This window comes from Notechis scutatus, chromosome 3 (genome assembly GCF_049901735.1).
Source record: "Notechis scutatus isolate UNSWTSFEM ecotype Mainland chromosome 3, rNotScu1.2, whole genome shotgun sequence".
NCBI lineage: Eukaryota > Metazoa > Chordata > Lepidosauria > Squamata > Elapidae > Notechis > Notechis scutatus.
This window is the reverse complement of record NC_142011.1, coordinates 198,738,208-198,764,097: the sequence shown is the minus strand read 5'-3', so window position 1 is coordinate 198,764,097 and position 25,890 is coordinate 198,738,208. Positions and strand designations below refer to the sequence as shown.

The following is a 25,890-nucleotide window of genomic DNA, read 5'->3' as shown; positions in this document are numbered from 1 at the left end:
CCACTAATACAAATGTTGACTGACGGTGGCTTGCTGACATTGGTGGGAAAGTCGGTCCCATATTCCAGAGCTGCAGTAGTCACAGGACTGGCCCTTTGGTCATCCCAGAGCAGCTGCTCCTCCACCCGGGTGCACCGGCCTGCCATGGACTGGAGGAGCTGCTCCAGGATGACCAAAGGGCCAATCCTGTGACTACTGCAACTCTGGGATATGGGACCGACTTTCCCACCAATGTCAGCAAGCCACCATGGGGCGGATTTCCCTCCCCTGCCAGTGGCTCTACTCAAGGTAAGGTTTGCGCTCATCCGAACGGTGGGGGCCAGCAGGTGGGCGGTGCAGCCTTGTGTTCCCATGCAGCCTGCATTAATTGCTTTGGGGGGGACATTTCTCTGTGGACCACCCAAATTTTCTCACGGACCACCAGTGGTCCCCGGCCACTGATCACTGATCCAGGTCATGGTTGTCAAGAGGCAACTGGACTTTCTGGTTTTTCTTTTCTTTTTTTTCTTTTCTTTGAAGATATTTCACTTCTCATCCAAGAAGCTCCTCCAGTTCTGACTGGATGGTGGGGGAAATGGAAGGAGACAGCTGGTTATTTGCATCCTTTTAGCAGGTCGTTAAAGTCACTTGGATAAGGTCAGTGGCTAAGACGCTGAGCTTGTTGATCAGAAAGGTCAGCAGTTCGGCAGTTCGAATCCCTAGCGCCATGTAACCAACACCAACCATAAGAACCTCCGTTGCCGCCCTGACCTAACCATACAGCAACGTGCCCGCTCCCGTGTACTCCGCATTGAACTCAAAAACCGTCTAGACAATGGAGAGAAGGACCTGTACATTGACTACCATGCTGACTGTATCAAAAGTAAGCCACGCAACCCAATACTCAGCTTTTACCCTCAACCACAACCCTACCTCAACCGATCCACCATCACCCAAGACTAGGCACGCACGCCCCAACTACCTCAATTCCAACTACTGCCGGCCTTAAATGCAAACTACTCAATGCAAGAAGCCTCGTGAATAAAATACCTGAATTTCTCATCCTCCTAAATATGGCTAACTTTGACATTATATTTGTCTGTGAAACATGGCTCAATGCATCTCTCCCGACTCCATTACCACAGTAAGAGACTATCATGTTTACCGATCAGATCGTGAAAATCGTCGAGGAGGTGGTGTTGCTATCTTCTATAAAAATCCTTACATCTAAAAATATCCAAGTTACCCAGGAGCTTGCTCTTCCTGAGACCATCATCTGTGAACTATCCTTAAATATCACAATTCGATTCTTACTATGTTACAGAGCACCTGATTATGACATCGAACATGTAAACAAGCTAAATACATTACTAACATGGGCTGCATCCTGCCCATACCCTTTTATCTTTTTTATTTATTTTAAATAAATAAAAAAAACCCTTTTTTATTTATTTTAAGAGTTCTCCACTCCTCTACTCGTTGTAGAATACCTTATGCCACCAGACTTGAAATTCTAGAACTTGAAAACCTTGAATTACGCCGTCTTCGGTCTGACTTAAGCATGGTATATAAAATCATACATTGCAATGTCCTACCTGTCAATGAATACTTCAGCTTCAACCATAACAACACAAGAGCACGCATAATAGATACAAACTCAAAGTAAACCGCACCAAACTTGATTGCAGGAAATACGACTTCAGCAATAGAGTGGTCAATGTCTGGAATACTCTACCCGACTCTGTAGTTTCTTCCCCAAACCCCAAAAACTTTAACCTTAGACTGTCTACTATTGACCTCACCCCTTTCCTAAGAGGTCTGTAGGGGCGTGCATAAAGCGCACCAACGTGCCTACCGTCCCTGTCCTATTGTTTCTCTTATTCTTTTATTTTTCTTATATGTACCCATTTCATGTATTCACAACTATGTATACATTTATACTTATTATCTTGTAAACAATTGGCAAATCAAATAAATAAATAAATAAATAAATAAATGTAACGGAGTGAGCTCCCGTTACTTGTCCCAGCTCCTGCCAACCTAGCAGTTCAAAAGCATGTAAAAAAATACAAGTAGAAAAATAGGGACTACTTTGGTGGGAAGGTAACAGCATTTCGTGCACCTTCGTTGTTTAGTCCTGCCGGCCACATGACCACGGAGACGTTTTCGGACAGCGCTGGCTCTTCAGCTTTGTAACGGAGATGAGCACTGCCCCCTACAGCCAGAAATGACTAGCACATATGTGCGAGGGGAACCTTTACCTTTACCTTAAGATCACCTGGAAGTCCACGCCTCTTGAAAAAAAGCACCTTTGGTGCCAATGATCACTAAACAAATGTGGTAAGCCAAGGCGCTACCTCTACAGGTTTGGCCAAAGTGCAACCAGATTTATTCCCAAGGCAATGCACTTTAAAATCTGCCTAGATTTTTGAACATAAATATATATTTTCATCAGGCAAGAATTCAAGAAATATATTACTATCACTATTGATCTTCTCATCACTCCTATCACCCATCCCTTCCCACTTGTGACTGTATGACTGTAACTTTGTCGTTTGCATCCTTATGATTTATATGGACTGTTTCCTAGTATGATTTGATTGCTTATTTGTACCCTATGACTATATTAAGCGCTGTACCTTATGATTCTTGACGGATGTATCTTTTCTTTTTATGTACACTGAGAGCATTTGCACCAAGACAAATTCCTTGTGTGTCCAATCACACTTGGCCAATAAAGAATCCATTAATTCATTCATTCACTCATTCAAATCATATTAAGTGATTTTTCTATTGGAGAAAAAGGGGATGAAGCCATAATGAAAGGGCTTCTAGGGGCGGCTGAATTTCAAAAGCATTTCCTGTATGAAAAAGAACAGCTGAACGCTTCTGCCCAACTTTCATGTTTCTCTACTAAGTAATACCTGGCCATCTCTTCGAATCTGGGCCATGAGTCCCTTTTTCAGGTAGGTCATAACTTGGATCGGTTACTTAGTGACAAATTGTTAAGTCAAGGAATACCTATAAATTGGTTTTGTTTTTAAGTACAAGATTAGATTCCCCCCCCCCCTCTAGAATTACTGCAGTTGTTAAATAACCTGGTTGTTAAAAGTGAATCTGTGATTCCTGGGGATGCAAATGTCGTAAATAGCATCTGTGGCCAAGCATCTGAATTTTGATCACGTGACCATGGGAATGCTGCAACAGCCAGAGGTGTGAAAATCGGCGCCATTGTAACTTTAAACAGTTCACTAAATGTTGTAAGTCGAGGGTTACCTGTACTGAAATCTGCATTGTGAGCTCTGTACTTTTGGTCATGCATTCTGATGGGCGCACACAGGAACCAAGAAGGGAGCAACGTGGCTTACGGGAGAGGAAAGGACCTTGATCCCCTTCATGGGCTGCAGCTGGGAAGACTGTTTAAAAAGGCAAAACTGCGCATGGCAAAGTTGCTGGAAGCAAAGCGTGCATTATCTTTGTCAGGCTTATCTGGGTTTTGGCATCCTCCCAACTGTTTGTGCTGCGTTATCTTTTGGAAGTCTTCAATTTATCATCCTGGCCTGTCGTGTTAATTACTTCAGCGTGGTTTGTGTTGTTGTTGTTTTTTATTTCTAATTATCTTCACTTTGGGTTCAGAGTGCATTACTTCCCTTTGTAGACTGTTTTTGGGAAGAGTTTGATCTCCAGCTGAGGACAATTGGACATTGGGGGCCAAGTTGGAGGCATTAAAGGGAATTTATCTACTTTGGTGACTTTGTCATTTTTGTGCCACAGCCCGGGTCATCACAGAGGGCTGGACTAGAAGACCACCTAGGCAGTGGTGGGATTCAAAAATTTTTACTACCAGTTCTGTGGGTGTGGCTTGGTGGGCATGGCAGGGGGGAAGTTTGTTGGCGTGCAAGCTGGGTATCTGGATGGCAGATCATGGCTTGTGTAAAACAGTGTGAAAATGCTTAAGGATAAAGCAGGCTTTGGCAGTGCCGGTGGCCTATTGGCCAAAATAGGCCAGGTTTTTCAAGGTAGCCTTGAAAACTATGAAAGAATAACCTAGTTTTAATGGGGCAAACACAGACAGATCTGAAGATGTGTGGACAGAACTCCTGACTCCCTGAGGGCTTTTCATCCAACATGGCTAGCTGGGGAATTCTGGAAGTTGAAATCCATCCCTTTTAAAGTTGCCTAGTTTGAAAATACACTGCCTTAAAGAGACCTTGTTAGACGTAAGACCGCATTCCAGCACAAAAACTTCCTGTCATCTTGTTTTCAGTCATGAGGAATAGGGTAGAAAACACAATCTGCCACTTCTTTTTCTCAATAGATTAGTCCGATAAGAGTGTGTTCAATATAGCTCAAGATCGGTGGTGGGATTCAAAATTTTTACTACTGGTTCTGTGGTTGTGTGGCTTGGCTTGGTGGGCGTGGCTTGGTGGGTGTGGTGGTCTCCCATGGAAAGAATGAGACACAAGCGTGTGTACTCGGGATGGGAGCCCAGAATAAATTCTAGTGCTTCCTTTTATTGAGATTTTTGTACATAGTCAGCATAATTACATTGGAGATTAATAATTGGATATAGTACAGGCTTGTTTGCAGTTGTTTAAGCTGCCTCCTTGTTTGTATTTGTCCTTATTGTTCTCTTTTCTTTGCATTACCTTAGTGACCTTTAAACAGGCATGTATGTATAAAGCATTATATTAATCATTACTCAATCCTAGGCCAAAGTTTATTCCCACAGGTGGGCATGGCAGGGGAAGGATACTGTAAAATCTCCATTCCCACCCAGTTCCAGGAGAAGGATACTGCAAAATCCCATTTCCTCCCCACCCCACTGACCTGCTTTCCAGCTCCGTTCTCCTGTGCAGGGCAACCAAAGGAGACCCAGCCGATCAGCTGGGACTGGGGAGGCAGAGGATAGATGGGGGCGGGGCCAGTCAGAGGTGGTATTTGCCGGTTCTCTGAACTACTTAAAATTTCCACTATCGGTTCTCCAGAAGTGGTCAGAACCTGCTGAATACCCACCTCTGCTTAAGATCTCTCTGCATGAGTGGGGCTGGTTCAATAAGGAAAGTGAAGACTTTAAGACCGAGGCACTAAAAGAGGCATGAAGACAATGGAGAAAGGACAAAAAAAAGAACTTAGCATGACTTTTGCAGACTTTAAATTAGCCTTTCTGAAAGCTGAGGGAACTGGGTACAAATGCATTTTCTGTAGGTGTATTTTAGCTCCAAAAAGGGAACACGACATGGTAAATGACACTGGGTGGCTTCATATTGTGCCCTAAGCTATAATGTGATTTGTTTGCATGACCTAAGCAGGGAGGTTGGATTTAGCCAAATGGGGCTTGGAGTCCTTGGTGCTCTCTGAGCTTGGTTATTTTCTTGCACATTTATTACCTAACTAGGTAATATCAATAGTTGTCGGCACTGATAATGATGGGCCCTTTCTAACAAAATGAAATTCAATGTAGAGAAAAGTAAAGTCCTACACTTAGGCAAGAAAAACCAAAAGTACACCTACAGACTGGGTGAAACCAGGCTCAATAGCAGTAACTGTGAGAGGGATCTTGGAGTCTTAGTGGACAACCAGCTAAATAGGAGCCAGCAGTGTGCAGCAGCAGCCAAAAAAGCTAATGCAATCCTAAATTGTATTAATAGAGGCATACAGTCAAGATCAAGGGAAGTACTAATACCACCCTATAAAGCCTTAGTAAGACCACACCTAGAGTACTGCATCCAGTTTTGTTCACCACATTACAAAAAAGATGTTGAGACTCTAGAAAAAGTATAGAGAAGAGCAACCAGGATGATTAGGGGACTGGAGACTAAAACATACGAAGAACGGTTACAGGAACTGGGCTTGGCTAGTCTAGAGAAGAGAAGGACCAGGGGAGACAGGACAGCAGTCTTCCAATATTTGAGGGGCTGCCACAGAGAGGAGTGGGTCAAGCTATTTTCCAAGGCACCCGAAGGCCAGACAAGGAATAATGCTTGGAAACTGAACAAGGAGAGATTCAACCTGGAAATAAGTAGAAACGTTCTGACAATGAGAACGATCAGCCAATGGAACAGAACTTGCCTTCAGAAGTTGTGGGAGCTTTATCACTAGAAGCTTTCAAGAAGAGATTGAACTGCCACCTGTCAGAAATGGTGTAGGGTCTCCTGCTTGGGTGGTGGGGTTGGACTAAATGACCTACAAGGTCCCTTCCAACTCTGTTAATCTGTAATGTTACCTAGTTGGGTAATGAACTGTCTTCAAGAAAATCACCAAGCTCAGAGAACATGAACTCACACAGTTCAACCCTGAGCTACATTTTTTTTTCTGTTAGCACAAGTACGGTTTCTGTGCAAAATACAGATATTTCTCGACAGTTCATTTAGTGACTGTTTGAAGTTACAACAAAACTGGAAAAAAGTAACATGACCTTTTTCATGCAATGAGCATTGCAGCATCCCTGTGGTCATGTGATCCAAATTCAAACCCTTGGCATCTGTCTCATATTTATGACAGTTGTAGTGCCCCCGGGGGGGTCATCTTTTGTGATCTTCAGTCATCGGCGAAGCCAGATTCACTTAACACCCGTGTTACTAGCTTCACCACTGCAGTGATTCGCTTAAGCAACTGTGGCAAGAAAGGTCTTAAAATGGGGAAAAATTCATGACTGTTTCACTTAGCGACAGACATTTTGGGCTCAATTGCAGTCGTAAATCGAGGACTACCTGTAGATTTTAGAGGGTAAACCAGCTTGCTAGCTCCATTTTGAGTTTTACCTAAACCACAGTGTGATCTATTTCGCTTCATTTAACAATGTTTTCGTCAGGATTATAAGGATGCAAGAACATCAGTGAGGAGACTTCGCAAGGGATCTCCGTTCCTCTCACAATGCTATCTTCTCAGACTTCTATGTTCCAGCTTCTTCACCCATTCCTCTCCATCCAGAAGCAGAAACTTTTAAAGAACTTTTTTTTTAACTGTATCTCTCTTAGCTGGTCTTAAACCTTCAGGCACCTGTATTTTTAGGAACCAATTAGAGTTTCAATCTCTAAATCCAATATATTATTGTAGTTCTAAGCAGGGCTGGGCTGCTGGGGGCTTGCAGGGATTCAGGAGAGCCCCTATCTAAGATTCTATGCAGTTCGGAGAACCCTCAAATCCCACTCCTGGCGAGTCCCCACGTGGCCTGTTTTGGATGCAGGTAAATGCAGGGGGCATACGAAGGCTCGGGAAGGGTGAAAACTGGACCTCCAGGAAGTTCAGGAAGGGCGGAAATGGGCCCGTTCTGGCTTCCAGAGAGCCTCCAGAGCCTAGAGAGGCCATTTTGCCCTCCTGGAGTATCGAGGAAAGCCTCCGGAGCCCAGGGAGGTCAAAAATGCCCCCCCCGGCTGTAGTGCAGGAGGCCGACTAGGCCACGCCCATCCAGCAACCGTGCAGAGAACCCTTTGCTAAAATTTTTGAAGCCCACCCCTGGTTCGAAGGTCAAATCTGACAGACCCACAACCTTCCACATGGGATTCATAGCTGACAGATTCTTGCCACTTTATTTTTGGCTCTTACAGTGGCAAATTCAGTGTTTTGTTTTGCTTTGACATAAAGCCCTTGAAGACCACTGTTCAATTTCTTACAAAACAAGGAGGGGAATCAACTTTTGACTTTGGGATTCGACAACCTAGATTGAATTAAGAGAAATATCGCAGCTTTTAAAATATAACTATCGTTTCCCAATTTATCATCTGTAAGATTAAAATCAAGAGAAGAATATTTTATGAGTATGGGTATTTCAGAAGCTTGGTTATTAGTATTTGAAGACATTTGGTATTGTTTGCTGAAATTTAGAGGTTGTTGAATTGTTATCATCTCTGGACTTAAGAAAGTTCCAGGTTATCATTGTTATAAATTGGTTTGTTGTACTTTTTGTCACTTTTAATTTGTTATACTATTCCCCTTCCTCTTCCCTTTTATGCTAGTTTGCTAGTTTTAATGTTTGCCTCTGAGATTTAATAAAGATATTGCAAAAGGGGAGAGAGAGTGAAAGAAAGGGAGAGAGAGAGGGAGAGAGAGAGACAGAGACAGAGGGAGAGAGACAGAGACAGTAATGCAAACAATTCTACTAGCTCTTGGTTTATGTCCCCTATTTATCTGATCTTGGAATGAAAACCAGAATGGAAAACAAAAACAAGATTGTAAAATGTTTTGCAAATTTATTATGCTCTTGGAAACCATGGACAAGAGTTTTAGGTTTCACCTAGTTTTTCAGAGGACGCTTAACGTGAAAACATAATTTGACAAGGGAATTTTGACCTGAATTTTTAATTGAACCTGTTGCTTGTCACGTGCTACCTTAAATCTATTAAGTGGCACTGATTAGCCCAGTTTATTAGAGACTTTAAGCCAAAGTTTTTCTTCTATTTCAGACATCTTTAAGAAGCCGGCTGCAATAATCCAAGTGTTACCATCCAGCCACATGCCTAGTCGCTTTTATCGTAGGCTGAGCTGGTTAGATTTCATTTGAATAAAATGCAGATTATCCTCTTTATGTCGGAGCAGATGCTGGGCCCAAGATTTCCTGTCTCGCCTGCTCGCTTATCGAAGGGTGCATCTGTCATAGGCTGAATTGTAGCCTCTAAGCGATTTCGTGGTTTGCATGTATAGTTTTTATTAATTTCTAATAGGACTTGTGAAGGGAATACAAAAATAAATATTAGGGAAATTAGGGTAGGGAAAAGGGAAGTGGATAAGCAAGGGAAAAAGAAAAAAAAAGGCATTGACTTCCCACTTCTTTTGGTGCAATAAAATAAGGCATTAAAATCTACCCTCAACTTTTTACTTTTTCACAATAATAGAAACTAGCCATTTCTATAACAGCAGATCTATCTAATAGGTAAAACCCAAAATCAAAGTTTCATTTTTTTCCCACCTCAAGCACAAATTCCAGAAGTGGTTTCCAAATAGAAATAAAGGTATTCAAAATGGTCAATTTTGCTAACTCCATCAGTTTTTTTCAGCCATTTGTCCATGGTGGGGATTGAGGTGACCTTCCATTTCTGTGTGTTAGAGTAGTCTTGCTGCCGTCAACATATACAACATCAGAGTTTCATTTCCCCCCCTCAACTCTTGTTCCATTAAACCCAAAAGAAAATCTCTGCTTTTCTTTCTGTTTACTAAGAATTTTTTATGTATTAAGGGATGAACTACTCCAATATTTCTTTGCTTTATCATACGTCCACCATAGATGACAAAAAGTCCCTTCTTTGCATTTACATTCCCAACATTCATTTGAGGTACCTTTCAATTCCTGCAACCATTCTTTATATGTTTTAGCCTGTAATCCCTGGCTGTCACACAGTGTGTCAACCCAACAAGGGACAATTCAGTGCAGGATAACTCAAGAGAGGGAGAAGTAGAATTGCAGCTCATGCCAGCTGGTGATGACCCAGGGCGTGGCACAAAGGCAACACAGTCAGATAGTCAGTAGGAGTCCCTTTATTTGCCCCCAATGTCCTGGTTACCTTCTGGCTGGAGAAAAACTCTCCCAGGAACAGCCTTTGGCTGCAGAGAATGAAGTCCAAAATATGGTCAACAAAAATTGTACCTATAAGGCCAATCAAGGCAAAATGTGGTAATTAGTCCGGCTGAGCAGGAGCAAGAATTCCAGACGTGAAGGCAAAGCAATAAGTCAACATGGTTGGGAAGATGCCAGGAACACAGATAACCAAAGTCAACACAAGATAAACTCACGTTTGCTCCCAGCAGCTGCCGGACTCAGCATGTATTTCTTTTAAGCTTTCTTCCCAGCTGTGGCTAATGAAGGGAACCAGGGCCCTTTCCTCTCCCGTAAGCCATGGAACCCACGTTGCTCCCTTCTCTGTTCCTCCCTGCATGCCCTAGGATGAAGAGGGGTGGGGCCTGGCTTTTCCTCTGAACTCCCTCTCCCTTGTTCTCCCTTTTCCCTGCTCTGCCCAGCCGGACTTTGCCCTTCCCCAATTTCCTCCACAGCCAACAGAGCCACACTCCCACTCCCTGTCAGATGTTCCTCTTCCTCCTCTCAGATTCCAACAGGGGCATGACAGCCTTGAGAACTTCTATCTTGAGAAGATTCAAACCTAAAGCAAGACAAGGCCTGGTGCAATTCACTTGTCCCTCTCTTGAGTTATCCCCTGTTGAACTGTCCCATGGCAAGATGGCCAAGGTGAGATGGCTGTGGCAAATTATCCCAGACCTGCCTAAATATTATTGATATTGCTATTATTGGGAAGAGCCTTGGAGGTGGCATTCCAGCCACCTCTGCAGCTGCTTTCCGGGGTTTGCCTTTCTTTTCAAGTTCCTTCTCCTGGCTAGAGCGGCTACACATTGGATGCCTTCAATCACCCCATATTTTTCCCCCCTCCATTTGCTTCCATACCTTGTGCGAGCAGGCCATAGGAAATGGTGAAGCCAAGGCAGATAACAGATAATCAGAGTTGGAAGGGACCTTGTAGGTCATCTAGTCCAACCCCCTGCCCAAGCAGGAGACCCTACACAATTTCTGACAGATGGAAATCCAATCTCTTCTTGAAAGTCTCAAGTGATGGCGCTCCCACAACTTCCGAGGGCAAGCTGTTCTATTAGTTGATTGTTCTCACAATCAGAAAGTTTCTCCTAATTTCCAGGTAGAATCTCACCTTGTTCAGTTTCCATCCATTATTCCTTGTCTGGCCTTCAGGTGCTTTGGAAAATAGCTTGACCCCTTCCTTTCTGTGGCAGCCCCTCAAATACTGGAAGACTGCTATCATGTCTCCCCTGGTCCTTCTCTTCACTAGACTAGCCAAGCCCAGTTCCTGTAACCGTTCTTCATACGTTTTAGTCTCCAGTCCCCTAATCATCCTGGTTGCTCTTCTGTGCATACTTTCTAGAGTCTCAGCATCCTTTTTATAGTGTGGTGATCAAAACTGGATGCAGTACTCTAGGTGTGGTCTTACTAAGGCTTTATAGGGTGGTATTAGTACTTCCCTTGATCTTGATTGTATCCCTCTGTTAATGCAATTTAGGATTGCATTAGCTTTTTTGGCTACTGCTGCACACTGCTGGCTCCTATTTAGCTGGTTGTCCACTAAGACTCCAAGATCCCTCTCCCAGTTCCTGCTATTGAGCCTGGTTTCACCCAGTCTATATGTGTACTTTTGGTTTTTCTTGCCTAAGTGTGGGACTTTACTTTTCTCTACATTGAGGCAATTGTAGGAGAAGCAAGTTCAGCTTAAATCTGGACTGTTGTATCTTGTCCTGGGGAATTCCTCAGGGCAAATAAAGCAGGAATGGAGATTAGCACCTGAAATGCTACTGAACTACAATTTCCAGTGTCTGCGGTCGGCAAGGCTTTTAAAAGGGTGGGTGGGTGGGTGTGTATATTTCAAAGCATGGGACAAATCATAGCTCTGAATGTGGGTTGACACACCTAGAAAGAAGTCGGTATGTTGTAATCCTGCTCAGAGTTTGCACCAATTTAAGGTTTGGATTACAATTCCCATTATCCCCAGCCTCCTTGTTTGGCTTCTTTGGGGAATGTTCCTTACCTTGCATTGTTCTGTAAATCACCCAGACATCCTTCACACCACATCTTAGTATTCCACATCATCAGTTCGAGTTATATTTTAAGACAGAAGTGCCTGAAATGCTACTCAACTATAATTCCCAGCTCCTGTAGTCGGCAAGGCTATTAATGGGTGTGTGTGGACACTTCAAAGCAGGGGCACAAATCATAGCTCTGAATGTGGGTTGACATACCAAGAAGGGAATGTGGGTTGACACACCAATTTAAGGTTTGGATTACAAATCCCATTATCCTCAACCTGCTAGTGGCTTCTTGGGGAAACTTCTTTGCCTTGCTTTGTTCTGTAATCTCCCAGATGTCCTTCACACCATGTCGTAGCTATTCCACATCATCAATTGGAGTTATATTTTAAGACAGAAATCTTATTTCTCCAAAGGAGGAACCAGATGATTATTCCAGACCACATTAACTGGAAGTTTCCCCTGCTGTCAACGTGTGACTTTAGTTCCCTGTTCTTTTCTTTTTTTTTTTAAACTGTATGACACAAAGTGATAGGAAGTGGAACAAAAAGTTTCCAGTTTTAGGAAACGGGCTTGTTCCCTTTCTGCATAACCTGTGGTAGAAGTGGGTGGATTTCATGAAAATGCACAAACGGTGTTGGTTGTAAATGGGATGTTGGCAAGGGGTTTCTTCTGGGTGTGGACCAAACAAGTCAAGATGGTAGCTTTTTTTTTTTTTTTGGTATCATGTCTGGCAGACTTTGGGATTTTGCAAAGTGAAGGCTAATAATAAGTACACCATGATCTTCATTTATTTGCGGATAAAGGAATGTGTTTGCAGCCATATTTGAAGAGGCTTCTCTCTGCCTGGGGGGGGGAGAGGAGGAAGGAAGGAAGGAAGGAAGGAAGGAAGGAAGGAAGGAAGGAAGGAAGGAATGAGGGAGGGAGGAAAAATGAAGGATTGAAAAGTAGGGAGGATGGATGGATGGATGGATGGAGGAAGGAAGGAAAATGAGGGAGAGGGGTAAATGAGGGAGGGAGGAAAAGGAAGGAAGGAAAAGTAGGGAGGACAGATGGATGGATGGATGGAAGGAAGGAAGGAAAGGTATGGAGGATGGAAGGAAGGAAAATGAGGGAGGGAGAAAGGTAAATGAGGGAGGGAGGAAAAGGAAGGAAGGAAAAGTAGGGAGGATGGATGGATGGATGGAAGGAAGGAAAATGAGGGAGGGAGGAGAAAGGTTGAAGGAAGGACCAGCTTGAAAGGAGTGGAATGCTCCGTGTGACACAGAAACCTTGCTGTCCATTGATAGGAACAAAATGGAAGAATGTCTGGCCAAACTGTATTCTGTGGGCTGGCTGCAAGTTCAGGAGGCTTACTTTTTTGTCCCCATTTGTCTTTTGGAATGTAGTATAAATGTGCTAGGGCAAGGAACTCGGCTTCATTACTTTCCCATTAGAAGACAAAGGGGGAAGTTGAGAGGAGAGGAAGAAAAATAATATTAATCCATCTGGGCAGTCACCAACAAGGGTTTGCTTTCTGGCCAGCTGGTCTACTGAATTCTTAAACCTTATTTGACTTTAGGCTGCAAGAGCCTAGTAAATGGCGCTGTTGTTTAGCAGTGGCGCAGTGGTTAGAATGCAGCACTGCAGGCTACTTCTACTGACTGCTGGCTGCCTGCAATTTGGCAGTTCTAATCCCACCAGGCTCCAGGTTGACTCAACCTTTCATCCTTCCGAGGTGGGTAAAACGAGGACCCAGATTGTTAGGGGGTAATAGGCTGACTCTTTAAATGGCTTAGAGAGGGCTGTAAAAGCACTGTAAAGCGGTATATAAGTCAAAGTGCTGTTGCTATTAACTATCCAATCTCTCTGACTTGCTAGCTGAGGCGATTTCCTTGAGCTGTTTAAAGAATTGCTTTACCATAATCAGGCACTAGTCAACATACCGTCAATATCCCAAAGGTGTTTTTTTTCAAAAGGCATCAGGACTTTGCTTTTCCTTGAAGACATTTCGCTTCTCACCCAAGAAGCTTCTTCAGTTCTTCTTCAGCACCTTTGGGACTACCATGACCTGGATGACTGAGAACATTGATATTTTGGGGTAAAATAAGATAACCTTTATTGTCACTTTTTTCTGTGAACGCACTAGCACATATTAAAAAATGAAATTCTGATACCCACTCTCAAAAGAAAATACATTTTATTTTGTGTGTGTGAGAGAGCATATACTGTATGTATGTATTTATGTATGTGTGTGAGTGTGTATACACACACACGTTTGTGCATATGTGTTTGGATGTGTGTATGTATGTACACATACATGCACACACACACAATCCCCAAACACATATGCACAGACGTGTATGTATCAGGTGGTATTCAGCAGGTTCTGACCAGTTCTGGAGAACCGGTAGCGGAAATTTTGAGTAGTTCGGAGAACCGGTAAATCAAATCCTACCTCTGACTGGAGATTTTTACAGGATCCTCCCCCTGCCATGCCCACCAAGCCACGCCCACAGAATCGGTAGTAAAAAAATGTGAATCCCACCACTGATACATATGCTATATATATGCATATATACACATACATACAGACACACACATACACACATTTATGTATTAATTACAGTCCATTTTGAATACATTTTGAATGATGTTAGTGTATGAACAGTCCAAAACTGAAGAAGCTTCTTGGAAGAGAAGCGAAATACCTTCAAAGAAAAGCTATAGTCCAGTAGCCCCTTGAAAAAAGCACCTTTGGAACAACCATAACCTGGATGACTGAGAATCTCCATAGACATACTGTCAGTATCACCTCGGCGTATCTGTGATGGTAGAAATAGCTGTACAACTTCTAAAAAAAAAACCAAACATTTTCCAACTGAATGATTTTCCCATCAGGGGTTCTAGAAGTTGAAATCCGGCACATTTGTAAGGCTTAAGGTCTGGCTGTTTTAAGTTGTCCACTTTGAGTGCTGCAGTCCCGGAGAGGTTGCCCAACTTAGAGAACAGAGGAAATTTTAAATTACAGTGTAACCTTGGGTCTTTGCAAAAAAAAAAGCACTTTCAGCATTTTAAAGACAATGCTGCCTTGCTTTGAAAGCATTGCATGCGTAATTCAGTCCCAAAGCTTGCAGGAAACGTTCCTGCCAAGGGGAAAGAAGTGACAAAAAGAAGAACCGGAATCCTTACCCACTGTCTCTCAAAATTAGTTTGTGAGAACTATGGTAAAGTTATCCGTGTTCAGCATGTCATGAGCCTGCATCAAGATCTTTTAAAATGTCTCTGCTCAAACATTTTACTCTGAAGATTTCCAAGCTCTATCTGATGAGGGCAATCCCAGTACAGAAATAATTTTGCAGTTTGTTTATTGATTTTATTTACCAAATTTGTGCTCATTCTCACTGGTGCAACTACAGGGGAACAGCTTGGCAGGATGTCCAGCAAACCAGCCCTTACTGGAAGTTTTTAAGAAGAGATTGGATAGCCATTTGTCTGAATTGATGTAGGGTTTTCTGCCTAAGCAGGGGGTTGGACTAGAAGACCTCCAAGGTCCCTTCCAATTCTCCTATCCTATCCTATCCTATCCTATCCTATCCTATTCTTCCCTATCCCTATTCTATTCTTTACTTGGAACTAATTGTGAGGAGGATCTTGGAGTCCTAGTGGACAATCACTTAAATATGAGCCAGCAGTGTGCAGCAGCAGCCAAAAAAGGCAACACAATCCTTGGCTGTATTAACAGAGGGATAGAATCTGTGGTGGGATTTAGCCAGTTCACACCACTTCAGGAGAACCGGTTGTTAACTTTCTGAGCAGTCTGGTGAACTGGTTGTTGGAAGAAATCATTAGGACAGAGAACCGGTTGTTAAATTATTTGAATCCCACCACTGGATAGAATCAAGATCACACGAAGTGTTATTACTACTTTATAAGGTAAGGCCACACTTGGAATAGGACATCCAGTTTTGGTCACCATGATATAAAAAAGATGTTGAGACTCTAGAAAGGGCAACAAAGATGGTTAGGTGTTCGGAGGCTAAAACGTTTGAAGAATGGTGGCTGGAGGTGGATATATCTGGTCTAACCAAGAGAAGGACAATACAATAGCAGTCTTCCAATATTTGAAGGGCTGCCACAAAGAAGAGGAGATCAATTCTCCAAAGCTCTTGAAGGCAGGACAAGGAACAATGGATGGAAATCGATCAAGGAGAGAAGCAACCTAGATTTAAGGAGAAATTTCCTAACAGTGAGGACAATTAACCAGTGGAACAGCTTGTCTTCAGAAGTTGTGGGTGCTCCATCACTGGAGGTTTTTAAAGAAGAGACTGGACAGCCATTTGTCTGGAATGGTGTAGGGCAGGGCTGTCAAACTCCTGGTCCATGGGCCTGATGTGTTACACACTGGCCATGCCCACGCCCGGTTTAGCGACGGGGGAAACAAGTCCCAATACGTCATGTGACACCGCTGTGACGATGTGAGTTTGACACCCCTGGTATAGAGTTTCCTGCCTGAGCAGGGGGTGGACTAGAAGACCTTGGAGGTCTTCTAGTCCACCCCTTCCAACTCTGTTATTCTGTTCTAAACCTGGCACTTTGACACATTGATAAATAGACATAAACAACTACATACACTGCAAAAGAGGCAATTGACAAGCTAAAAAGGAAACAAAAGGACCAAAATGCCTCCTCACCAGCAATCAACACCAAAAGGAGCATAGATTAACATCAGGATTAACATCAGACCAGCCATCAAGACATAAGCAATACCCCAATCAAGGAACGGCCAAATAAGCTAAAGGTAAACACCCCAAACCAAAGAACCTCCAAGACCACTGCCACCAACACTGATAGGGCAAGGCACTATAAATGTAACCTGAGAGCAAAATTTTTAAAATTTTATTTATTTTCAAAATACATATAAGGTTTACATTTTAACAGTTCTGTGCCAAGCATTACTTGCATACTTAAGTACAATATTTACAATTCTTCTCCATATCAAATCTTATTTCTCTTATCTAACCATATATATAACATTTCCCAAACCTCATAAAACTCAGACTCCTCTTTACCTTTGAGTTTTCCCATAAGTCTGTCCATCTCGGCACATCGATAAACACATTTTCATTAAGGTTTTGCTAATACTGTATCAAACAGCAGCAATAATGTTGCCAGCCTCTAATGAATGAAAGTGGCAACAAAATTTCCAGCTTCTTTATTGGTGTCAAAAGCACCTCCAAATTACAGACATAACATTCAACTCTATGCAGATATAATAGGTATCAAATAGATCATAGCAATATATTATACATTTAAAATATTTATAAATAGGGTTAGAATGGCATTGGAAGTATTGGAACACGTCGACATTATCTCTTGCCAGCATGAAGTCTTCCTCCGTACATCCCAAGGGTGTTTTTTTCAAGAGACAACTGGACTTTCTGCTTTTTGTTGGAAGACATTTCACTTCTCATCCAAGAAGCTTCTTCAACTCTGACAGGATGGTGGGGAATGGACGGATTTATACTCCTTGCAGACAGCTGGTCATTTGCATCCTTTCAGAGTCATTGAGGCCACTTGGAGGTTTATCCACACCTATTTGCACTACTCAGGTGGCCCTGAGGATAGATAAACCTCAATGGCCTCAATGATTCTCTAAATGCAAATGACAAGCTCTCTTCAAGGAGTACAGATCCTTCCATTCCTCACCATCCAGTCAGAGCTGAGGAAGCTTCTTGGATGAGAAGCAACACGTCTTCAAACAAAAACCAGAAAGTTCAGTTGCCTCTCGAAAAAGCACCTTTGGGACAACCATGACCTGGATGACTTGAGAATCTCCATCTTCCTCTGTACATGTGGAAGGACATGGTATGCAGCATCGGATATGTGAGATGGATTGCTTTCCACATTCACAGAGTACCTTCAAAATACACAGAGTACCTTCAAAAGAAAACCCTTTTTTCTTAGATTGTTGTTTGATCTTCCTACTGTGGTATGCAGTCTTGTTAGCAATTTCCATACAGCCCAAGGTTGTTCTTGACTAGGTGTCAGACGGTTGCATGTTTGTGCCCAGTTAATCTCCAGATAAAGCCACATTCATGAGCCCTATGCCCTTTAATTTTTAATTTTGTGTTTCAATCACTCATTTATGGACTGTGGAGTGTTCTAATTGTCAGGTTACAGGGACAAAAAAGGGAATGAAATGGTTAGAGGTAGTTCTTGACTTATGACCAGTCACTTAGCAACTGTTCAAAGTTACGATGGGCCTTCCCAGGGCTACTTAATGAGCCAAATTTGAGCTTCTAACAGCACCAAACTTCACCCCATGCAATTGCATTTTGAGTGTTTGGTAACCGGCTCACATTTACAACTGCTTACAGCATCCCGTGGTCAATGTGACAGTGATTTACGTTTTTCCTGGAAATTAGCATTTAATTCCAGTTTCCAGCAAAAACAAACAAACAAACACCCATTGTGGACCATGGATTTGCTTAATGAGTGACCTTCGCTTAACATGGGCCTCAAAAAAGGTCTTCAAATCAGGCAGAGTTACAACGTGAGCTGTTTAATGACTGGCATGACTCACAACCGTAATTCCAGGCTTCATTTACAGTCATAAGTTGAAAACTATCTGTACTACTGAGCCCTTGGGCTGGGTCAACGGAGACAGACTTTCACTAGGTTATCCTTATTCAGTCTTCTCTGTCCAGAAGATGGTCTTGGAGAAGGTCCAATTGAGATTTCTTCTCTGATCTAGGAGTAGTTGGTATAAGGTCTCCGGCTTGAGCATGGGCCAATCACTAGAAGACCTCCAAGATTTCCTTCCAGCTCTATTCTGATAGAATAGAATTCTTCATTGGCCAAGGGGGATTGGACACACAAGGAATTTATCTTCAGTCCATAAGCTCTCATTGTACACAAAAGCTATAAGTGATAAATCATGATCATAGTCATCATAAAAATGCATTCATCATGAATCATAAGATACAACACTTAGTGATAGCCGTAGGATACTAAATAAGCAATCAACATAAATTGTACTAGGAAACTAAATTAAAAACAATATAAATCGTAAAGATACAAGCAACAAAGCTATAGTGATAACTAGAAAAGGAGATAGGTAACAGGAAAGATTAGATTAGAATAGAATAGAATAGAATAGAATAGAATAGAATAGAATAGAATAGAATAGAATAGAATAGAATAGAATAGAATTCTTTATTGGCCAAGTGTGATTGGACACACAAGGAATTTATCTTGGTGCAAATGCTCTCAGTGAACATAAAAGAAAAGATACATTCCGTCAAGAGTCAAGAATCATCAGGTACAACACTTAATAGTCATAGGGTATAATAAGCAATCAAATCATACTAGGAAACAGTCAATATACAAGCAACAAAGTTACAGTCTTACAGTCACAAGTGGGAGGGGATGGGTGATAAGCAGTGATGAGATTAATAGTAATAGTAGTGCAGACTTTGTAAATAGTTGGACAGTGTTGTTTAGCAGAGTGATGGCGTTCGGGGAAAAACTGTCCTTGTGTCTAGTTGTTCTGGTGTGCAGTGCTCTATAGCATCATTTTGAGGGAAGGACTTGAAACAGTTTATGTCCGGGATGTGAGGGGTCTGTAAATATTTTCACAGCTCTCTTTTTGACTTGTGCAGTATACAGGTCCTCAAAGGAAGGCAGGTTGGTAGCAATTGTTTTTTTCTGCAGTCCTAATTACTCTCTGAAGTCTGTGTCTGTCTTGTTGGGTTACTAATACAGTCTTACTAAATAGTTTGACAATGTGGGGGAATTAGTTGTTTAGCAGAGTGATGGCATGCGGGAAAAAATTGTCTTTGCGTCTAGTTGTTTATAGTTTGGGTTGTTTTTTTTAAATAAAGGCACAGTCAACTTCATGAGATGTGCGATGAGACCCCATTGGCTCGGGGTCTTCCTCTTAAGTCCCTGATCATTTCTTTTACACTCATGTCTGCAACCAAGACTAAGCCCATCATCCAGTACTTAATGCACTGGCAATGCAGAAGAACAGCTGATGGCCTCTGTCTAAAGCTTGGCGTTTTTTTAAGATTCAGAAATCCTCTTTTCTGTTTAAGTTCCTTTCAAACTCAAGTCCTCCTGGCATGTTGGGAGACAACCCCCGTTTCCCCCACCTCTCCACCTGCATGGCCATCTGGCCAATGAGAACCTCTGTCTGAGGCTGACCTGAGGCTCTTTGCTGCTGTCGCGTCTAATAACAATGTTGTGACGGTGCCATTCAGAGGAATAAAACCCCACTGGGGTTTGGGATACTAATCGGATTAAGCCCTAAGGCGAGACTGTGGCAGGGTGTGTTGGTGAGGAGCTCTCGGTGCATCGTTGTGTAGGGAATAGAATAGAATAGAATTTTTTATTGGCCAAGTGTGATTGGACACACAAGGAATTTGTCTTAGTGCAAATGCTCTCAGTGTACATAAAAGAAAAGATAAATTTGTCAACAGTCAAGTATCATAAGGTACAACACTTAATGATAGTCATAGGGTACAATAAGCAATCAAATCATTCTAGGAAACAGTCAATATAAATTGTTAGGATACAAGCAACAAAGTTACAGTCAAACAGTCACAAGTGGGAAGGGATGGGTGATAGGAGTGATGAGAAGATTAATAGTAATAGTAATGCAGACTTTGTAAATAGTTGAACAGTGTTGAGGGAATTATTTGTTTAGCAGAGTGATGGCATTTGGGAAAAAACTGTCCTTGTGCCTAGTTGTTCTGGTGTGCAGTGCTCTATAGCGTCGTTTTGAGGGAAGGAGTTGAAACAGTTTATGTCTGGGATGTGAGGGGTCTGTAAATATTTTCACAGCTCTCTTTTTGACTCATGCAGCATACAGGTCCTCGATGGAAGGCAGGTTGGTAGTAATTGTTTTTTCAGTGGTCCTAATTACTCTCTGAAGTCTGTGTCTGTCCTTTTGGGTTGCAGAAGCAAACCAGACAGTTATAGAGGTGCAGATGACAGACCCAATAATTCCTCTGTAGAACTGGATCAGCAGCTCCTTGGGCAGTTTGAGCTTTCTGAGTTGGCGCAAGAAGCCGTAACAGCTGCTGCTCACTGTGGAATAGGGCCACACCAATAAAAGGTAATCCTGGACTTACAACAGTTCATTTAGTGACCGTTGAAAGTTCCAACGGCGCTGAAAAAAAAGCCACATGACCATTTTTCACACTTACAACCATGGCAGCATCCCCATGGTTACGTGATCAAAATTCAGGCGGTTTGGCCACTGACTCATACTTGTGATGGTTGCAGTGTCCCAGGGTCTCCTTTGGGACCTTCTGACTTCTGGCTAAGTCAACAACTGTGAAGTTGTAAAACTGGACGAAGCTCACTTAAGAAATGTCTCGGGCTCGATTGTGGTCATAAGTTGAGGGTTACCCATATATTTTACTGCCTAAAGCAACAGCCGAATTCTTTATGGGTGTTGTTTTAATAGTGGCTATCTTTATTCATAAGTGGAGTTAACCCAACCTACTACAGGTAGTCCTTGACTTACGACAGGTCATTTAGTAATCATTCAAAGTTACAATGGCACTGAAAAAAGTGTCTTATGACCATTTTGACTATTGCAACTCCCATAGGGTCACATGATCTACATTCAGAGGCTTGACAAATGGTTCCTATTTAAAATGGTTGCATAGTGTTCCAGGATCATGTGATCATATTTTACGATCTTCCGACAAGCGAAGTCAAACAGGGAAGCCAGATTACAACCACAATTGAGCCTAGAATTTATGTTGTGGCCCAACTGGCGGCTAGCGGAGCTGGCAGCAGAGTCGGACAGTGAGGAGGTTTAGGGAGGAACCTGGGCCAGTCCTGGACACTGAGGAAGGCTCAGACGAGGGCTCTGCGTCAGAGGCAGAAATAGGGCCAGGGCAGGCTGGCAGTCATCAGCTGCCTTCAGAGTTGGACAGCAGTGAGGCGGGGGAGCAGCTGAAGCCGGTTCCCAGCCTGCACATGCGCAGAGCTGCCAAAAGAAAAGAACAATTACGAACGAAGGGTCGACCTGGGAGTAAGGCCACAGGTGGACGATGAATGGCCCCTCCCATAGGGATTAAAAGAGGAACAAAAGGGCTTTTGCAGGAAACAATTTATTCATTTGTTCCATCGTTGTGAAGATCTGTCTGTGCATCTCAGAGTCTCTGTGCCAGGCCCTTCCTTGTCAGCACTGCATTTGAAAATATTTACTTGGCAGCTTTCCAACCTAGATAAGGTCTGTGCTCCTAATTAGACCCTTGAAAGTGTTTGCCGGGCCTTTGGCTAAATGTGAACGTAAGAAATTCACCTTCGTTTAATAAAAGGGGTTTTACCAGGACAAAGAGTCGGCTTAGAGCTTTTTGGGGAAACCTAGGTCAGAACCCCAAGTGAAAAAATAAGTTTAAGTGAGTTTTGCCCCATTTTACAACTTTTCTTTCCATATTTGTTAAATTAATCACTGCAGTTGTTAAATCACACAGTTCTTAAGTGAATCTGGCTTCCCTATTGACTTTGCTTGTTAAAAGTTCGAAATCACATGAACTCGGGAAGCTGTGACCGTCATCAACACGAACCAGTTACCAAGCACCCGAATGTCAATCATGTGACCGTGGGAATTTTTCACACTTATGGCCGCTGCAGCATCCCCCACCGTGATCACGTGATTTACATCCGGATGCTTGACAACTGGGTCATATTAATGACCGTTGCAGTGTCCTGGGATCATGTGATTTCCCCCTTTTTACGACCTCCTGACAAGCAAAGTCAACGGGGGAAGCCAGATTCACTTAACGACCATTTTACTGATTTAATAACTGCCCTGCTTCACTTAATGACTGTGGCAAGAAAAGTCGTAAAATGGGGCATTATTTCTCCCTTAGCAGCATAAATTCTGGGCTCAGTTGTGGTCATAAGTCGAGGACTACCTTCGGACATCAGTGCCTCTGCAAGCTGCCTCCACTGTCTGTGGTACTTCAGCATTAATTGGGAAAAGTCGCCCTATTGCACAATTTTGAAATCTTGCCAAATCTGGCAACCCTTGTGAAATTGCAGATACAGTTGGAAGGTCTGAAGAAATAGGCTAAGGATAGATCATCCTGGGAAATAAAAAGAGAGTATGTGGTTGCTAGGAGTTGTAAATGACTCTCTCTCTCTCTCTCTCTCTCCCTATATATATATATATATTTGTTTTCTTAAGTTTTCACGGGTGCTTACATGCATGGTATTCAGCTTTGTTCGGGTATTTTCCCACGTCATTATAGTTGTGCTTTTAAAGTTTTAGCAACGTTTCAACAATCTCATCTGCCATCATCAGGCTTCTGTATTGTGTATATACCCGAACAAAGCTGAATACCATGCATATATATATAATTTGCACCCTGGCTTATCAATTCTGGTTTATGTTTATTGCATGTATAGGCAATACATGCAATAAGCATTCAACAAGCCATGGTTTATTCAACAAGCCATGGTTTATTCAACAAGCTGTGGTTAAAGCGAACTATGGATCAGGTCCAGGATTCTCCAGAGTCCTTCCTTTTCATAGGATCTGGAGGAAGCATCTCTTGTGTTTTCAAGGGTTGATAACAATTTTTTCCCCTTCAACTGACACCCCCCCACAAAAAAAAACCCATTGCCACTTAGTCTTGGCTTTTTTTGAGGGACAGGAACTCCGCCCGATCCCGCTCCCAAAAAAACCAAAACCCGACTCCTGTGTCTTTCTCCACTTGGACCCGAAGTGTCGCAAACCCGAGAGCCAGAGGAACCACAAGCCACGCGATTTTTCCCCGTGGTCTTTTTTTTTTTTTTGGCGCCCGCCCGACTCCACTTTTCACCCTGATGGAGGCACAGAGAAACTCGGATTTTCTCTCTATCCCCCACCTTCCTCTTTTTTTTTTTTTTTGCCGGCTCTGGCGCATGCGCAGTGTTTCCAACAGGCGCCGCCGCCGCCACAACCACCCTGCCGCACGCCACCCTGTCTCCCCCGGGCAGCTGCGCTGCGCGTCTCCCGGTATATACAGTATCCGGCTCGTTGACGCGCACGCGTGACGCACGCACGCACGCCCGGCGGTGGCCGTCCTCGTCTCCACACCCCGTCTTGCCTGGTCAAGTGCGGGCGGCTCCGCTTTTGCCCACCTGAGTCCCTCCCCTCAGCTTCGGGGGAGGGGGGGAAAGTGCGGTGAGTAGGCGCCGGAGGAAAAACCGAGGGCGGAGGGCGGGAGAGGCCTCGCTTCAAAGGGAAGGGAACGGGGAAAAAAAAAACCTTTTCCCCCGCGCGCGCTTTGCCCCCCCATCTCAGGCTCCCGTCTGCAGAGGCGCTCGGCCCCTCCCGCGCGGCACATGGGCCGGCCCCGCCCCTTTCCCCTGCCTGGCGGCCCCGCCCCTCAGCGCGAGCCCCTCACGCGCGGTTTCCTTGGAAACCGCTCCTTGGCCCCTCCCTCCCCTCTCTCTTCCTTCCACGTGGTTTCTGTTTGCTGCTCTTCCTCCTCGTGGATGCCTCGCTTGGCCTCTTTCCCAAAACGGGTGTGTTTCTCTCTCTCTCTCTCTCTCTCTCTCTCTCTCTCTGTGTGTGTGTGTGTGTGTTTTCAGCGCATTCCCCTCCCCGCCCCGCCCACTTGAATCCCTGGCGCCCCGTTTACGGGTAGTCCCCGACTTACGACCGCGATGGAGCCCAGGATTTAGGTCGCTAAGTGAGCAGCAGTTCGTTAATTCGCCCCAGGGGACCACACCTTTTCTTGCCACTGTTGTTGCGGGAATCCCTGCAGTTGTTAAGTTAGTCACAAGGGAATCTGGCTTTCCTCATTGACGCAAAAGGGCAAGTGAGTCAGTTGTCAAGCATTCGGATGTAAATCCACATGGGGATGGTGCATTGGTCATAAGTGTGGAAAATGGTCATAAGTTGCTCTTTTTGGTGAGACTGTGGGTTAAGGGAGTGTTGCCACAGCGGTCAAGGCAACCGATGCAGTTCTTCAGTTAGTCACACGGTTATTGGTGTTGCTGAGTTTATGGCTGCCGTGATTCGCTTAACACCTGTAGCAGGAAAGGTCGAACAATGGGCTAACATCCACTTAAATGTTTGGCTTAGCAACAGAAATGTTGGGTTCTATTGTGGTCATAAGTCGAGGACTACTGCTGTAATGGGTTTTACCTAGAGCTATCCTTTCATTTGATCAGATATCTGCCAGTAGCACAGAATATAATGGCCAGGTGCTGCATTCACCTTTGCACATAAAGCAACTGTACTGCTTCAGTTAGCAACTGAAGGTGAACAAGTAAACATACTTGTATTTACCTAATGGCATTTATGGCTCTAAAAAACTTAACACCAGATTATATCTTGACCTGCACTCATTATCACCCTGGTGGTCTTTCATAAGACCTTAAAAACTACTTCTGTGTCCCAAGCTCTCCTGGCTGTATTAACCACTGTGGATTGTGATATCTTTCTTGGCTGGTGTGTATTTCAATGTTTACATCTGCAATTGGAATTATTTTAATTTATTTTAACTTTTTTGCCACCTAGAGTCATTTATCAGGATGGGAGGCTGTACAGAATGAATGAATGAATGAATGAATGAATGAATGAAAATTACAGATTGGAGTAGTTGTCATTCTGCAAATTCTCAAGCCAACAACTATGTTGTGGTTCACATTTTTCTAATTGTTGCATAGTTTCTCTCATCAATTGAGAACTCTAGTTTTGCTTAAGTTTTATTACAGGACATAGTCATTCCTGCCCATCTTTCCTTTCACTTTTCTATATCATCTTTCTTGTTGGTACCACTACTCCTACTTACTTGCAAGTGATTGTGAACCTATAAGATCTTGCAGATTAGCTAACCCCATCTTAGCCTAGGGTGTTGTGTGAATTGAGTCTTTGTGGCCAGAAAAATGAAATCATTGTGGATAAACTCATCACATGGACCAAGCTGAGAGTACATTTGCATATGATACAAACTTCTGCAGATCTGACTTCTATATCCCACATATCATACCTTATTTTTCTTTGCATATATAGATCTCTGGTCTTGTTTCAAGGCTATTTGCTCCATTTCCTTAAAGTTGCATGTTAGTTTTCTGTATCTCATGTCATGCTTGCTTTTTGCCTTGTTTTTTTCAAATGGGTATCTTAAATATGTCCAGTTTAATGCACCAAACAATATCACATTGAGTATTAAATGAGCGATGAAGAATATACCTAAAACCTCTGCCTTGAACATGCTAATTATCTTTATTAAATGACAACAGCATGTATCTTATTTAGAATATAGAATTAATCTCTCAATCTGTTTATCCCTCCATGAATTACAGTACCCCATGATATGATATTTGCTTTTTTTGGAGACTCTAAAGTGACAGAAATCTTCATGGAATAAACTT

General features: G+C 43.1%; 1 protein-coding gene across 6 annotated transcripts in view; it reads left to right on the top strand.

Moving 5' to 3' along the window:
• CYRIB (CYFIP related Rac1 interactor B) overlaps positions 1–25,890 on the top strand; it is a 95,988-nt gene that overhangs the window by 3,939 nt on the left and 66,159 nt on the right. Inside the window, exon 1 of one of the 6 annotated variants that reach the window (XM_087962211.1) lies at positions 519–636. The exons of 2 other annotated variants lie outside the window; for them this stretch is intronic. The gene's annotated coding sequence lies outside the window, so the exon portion shown is untranslated. Of the gene's footprint in view, positions 1–518; positions 641–23,428; positions 23,690–25,890 lie in introns of those variants that run through there. 3 more of the 6 variants (XM_087962213.1, XM_087962208.1, XM_087962214.1) reach the window with 3 other exon arrangements.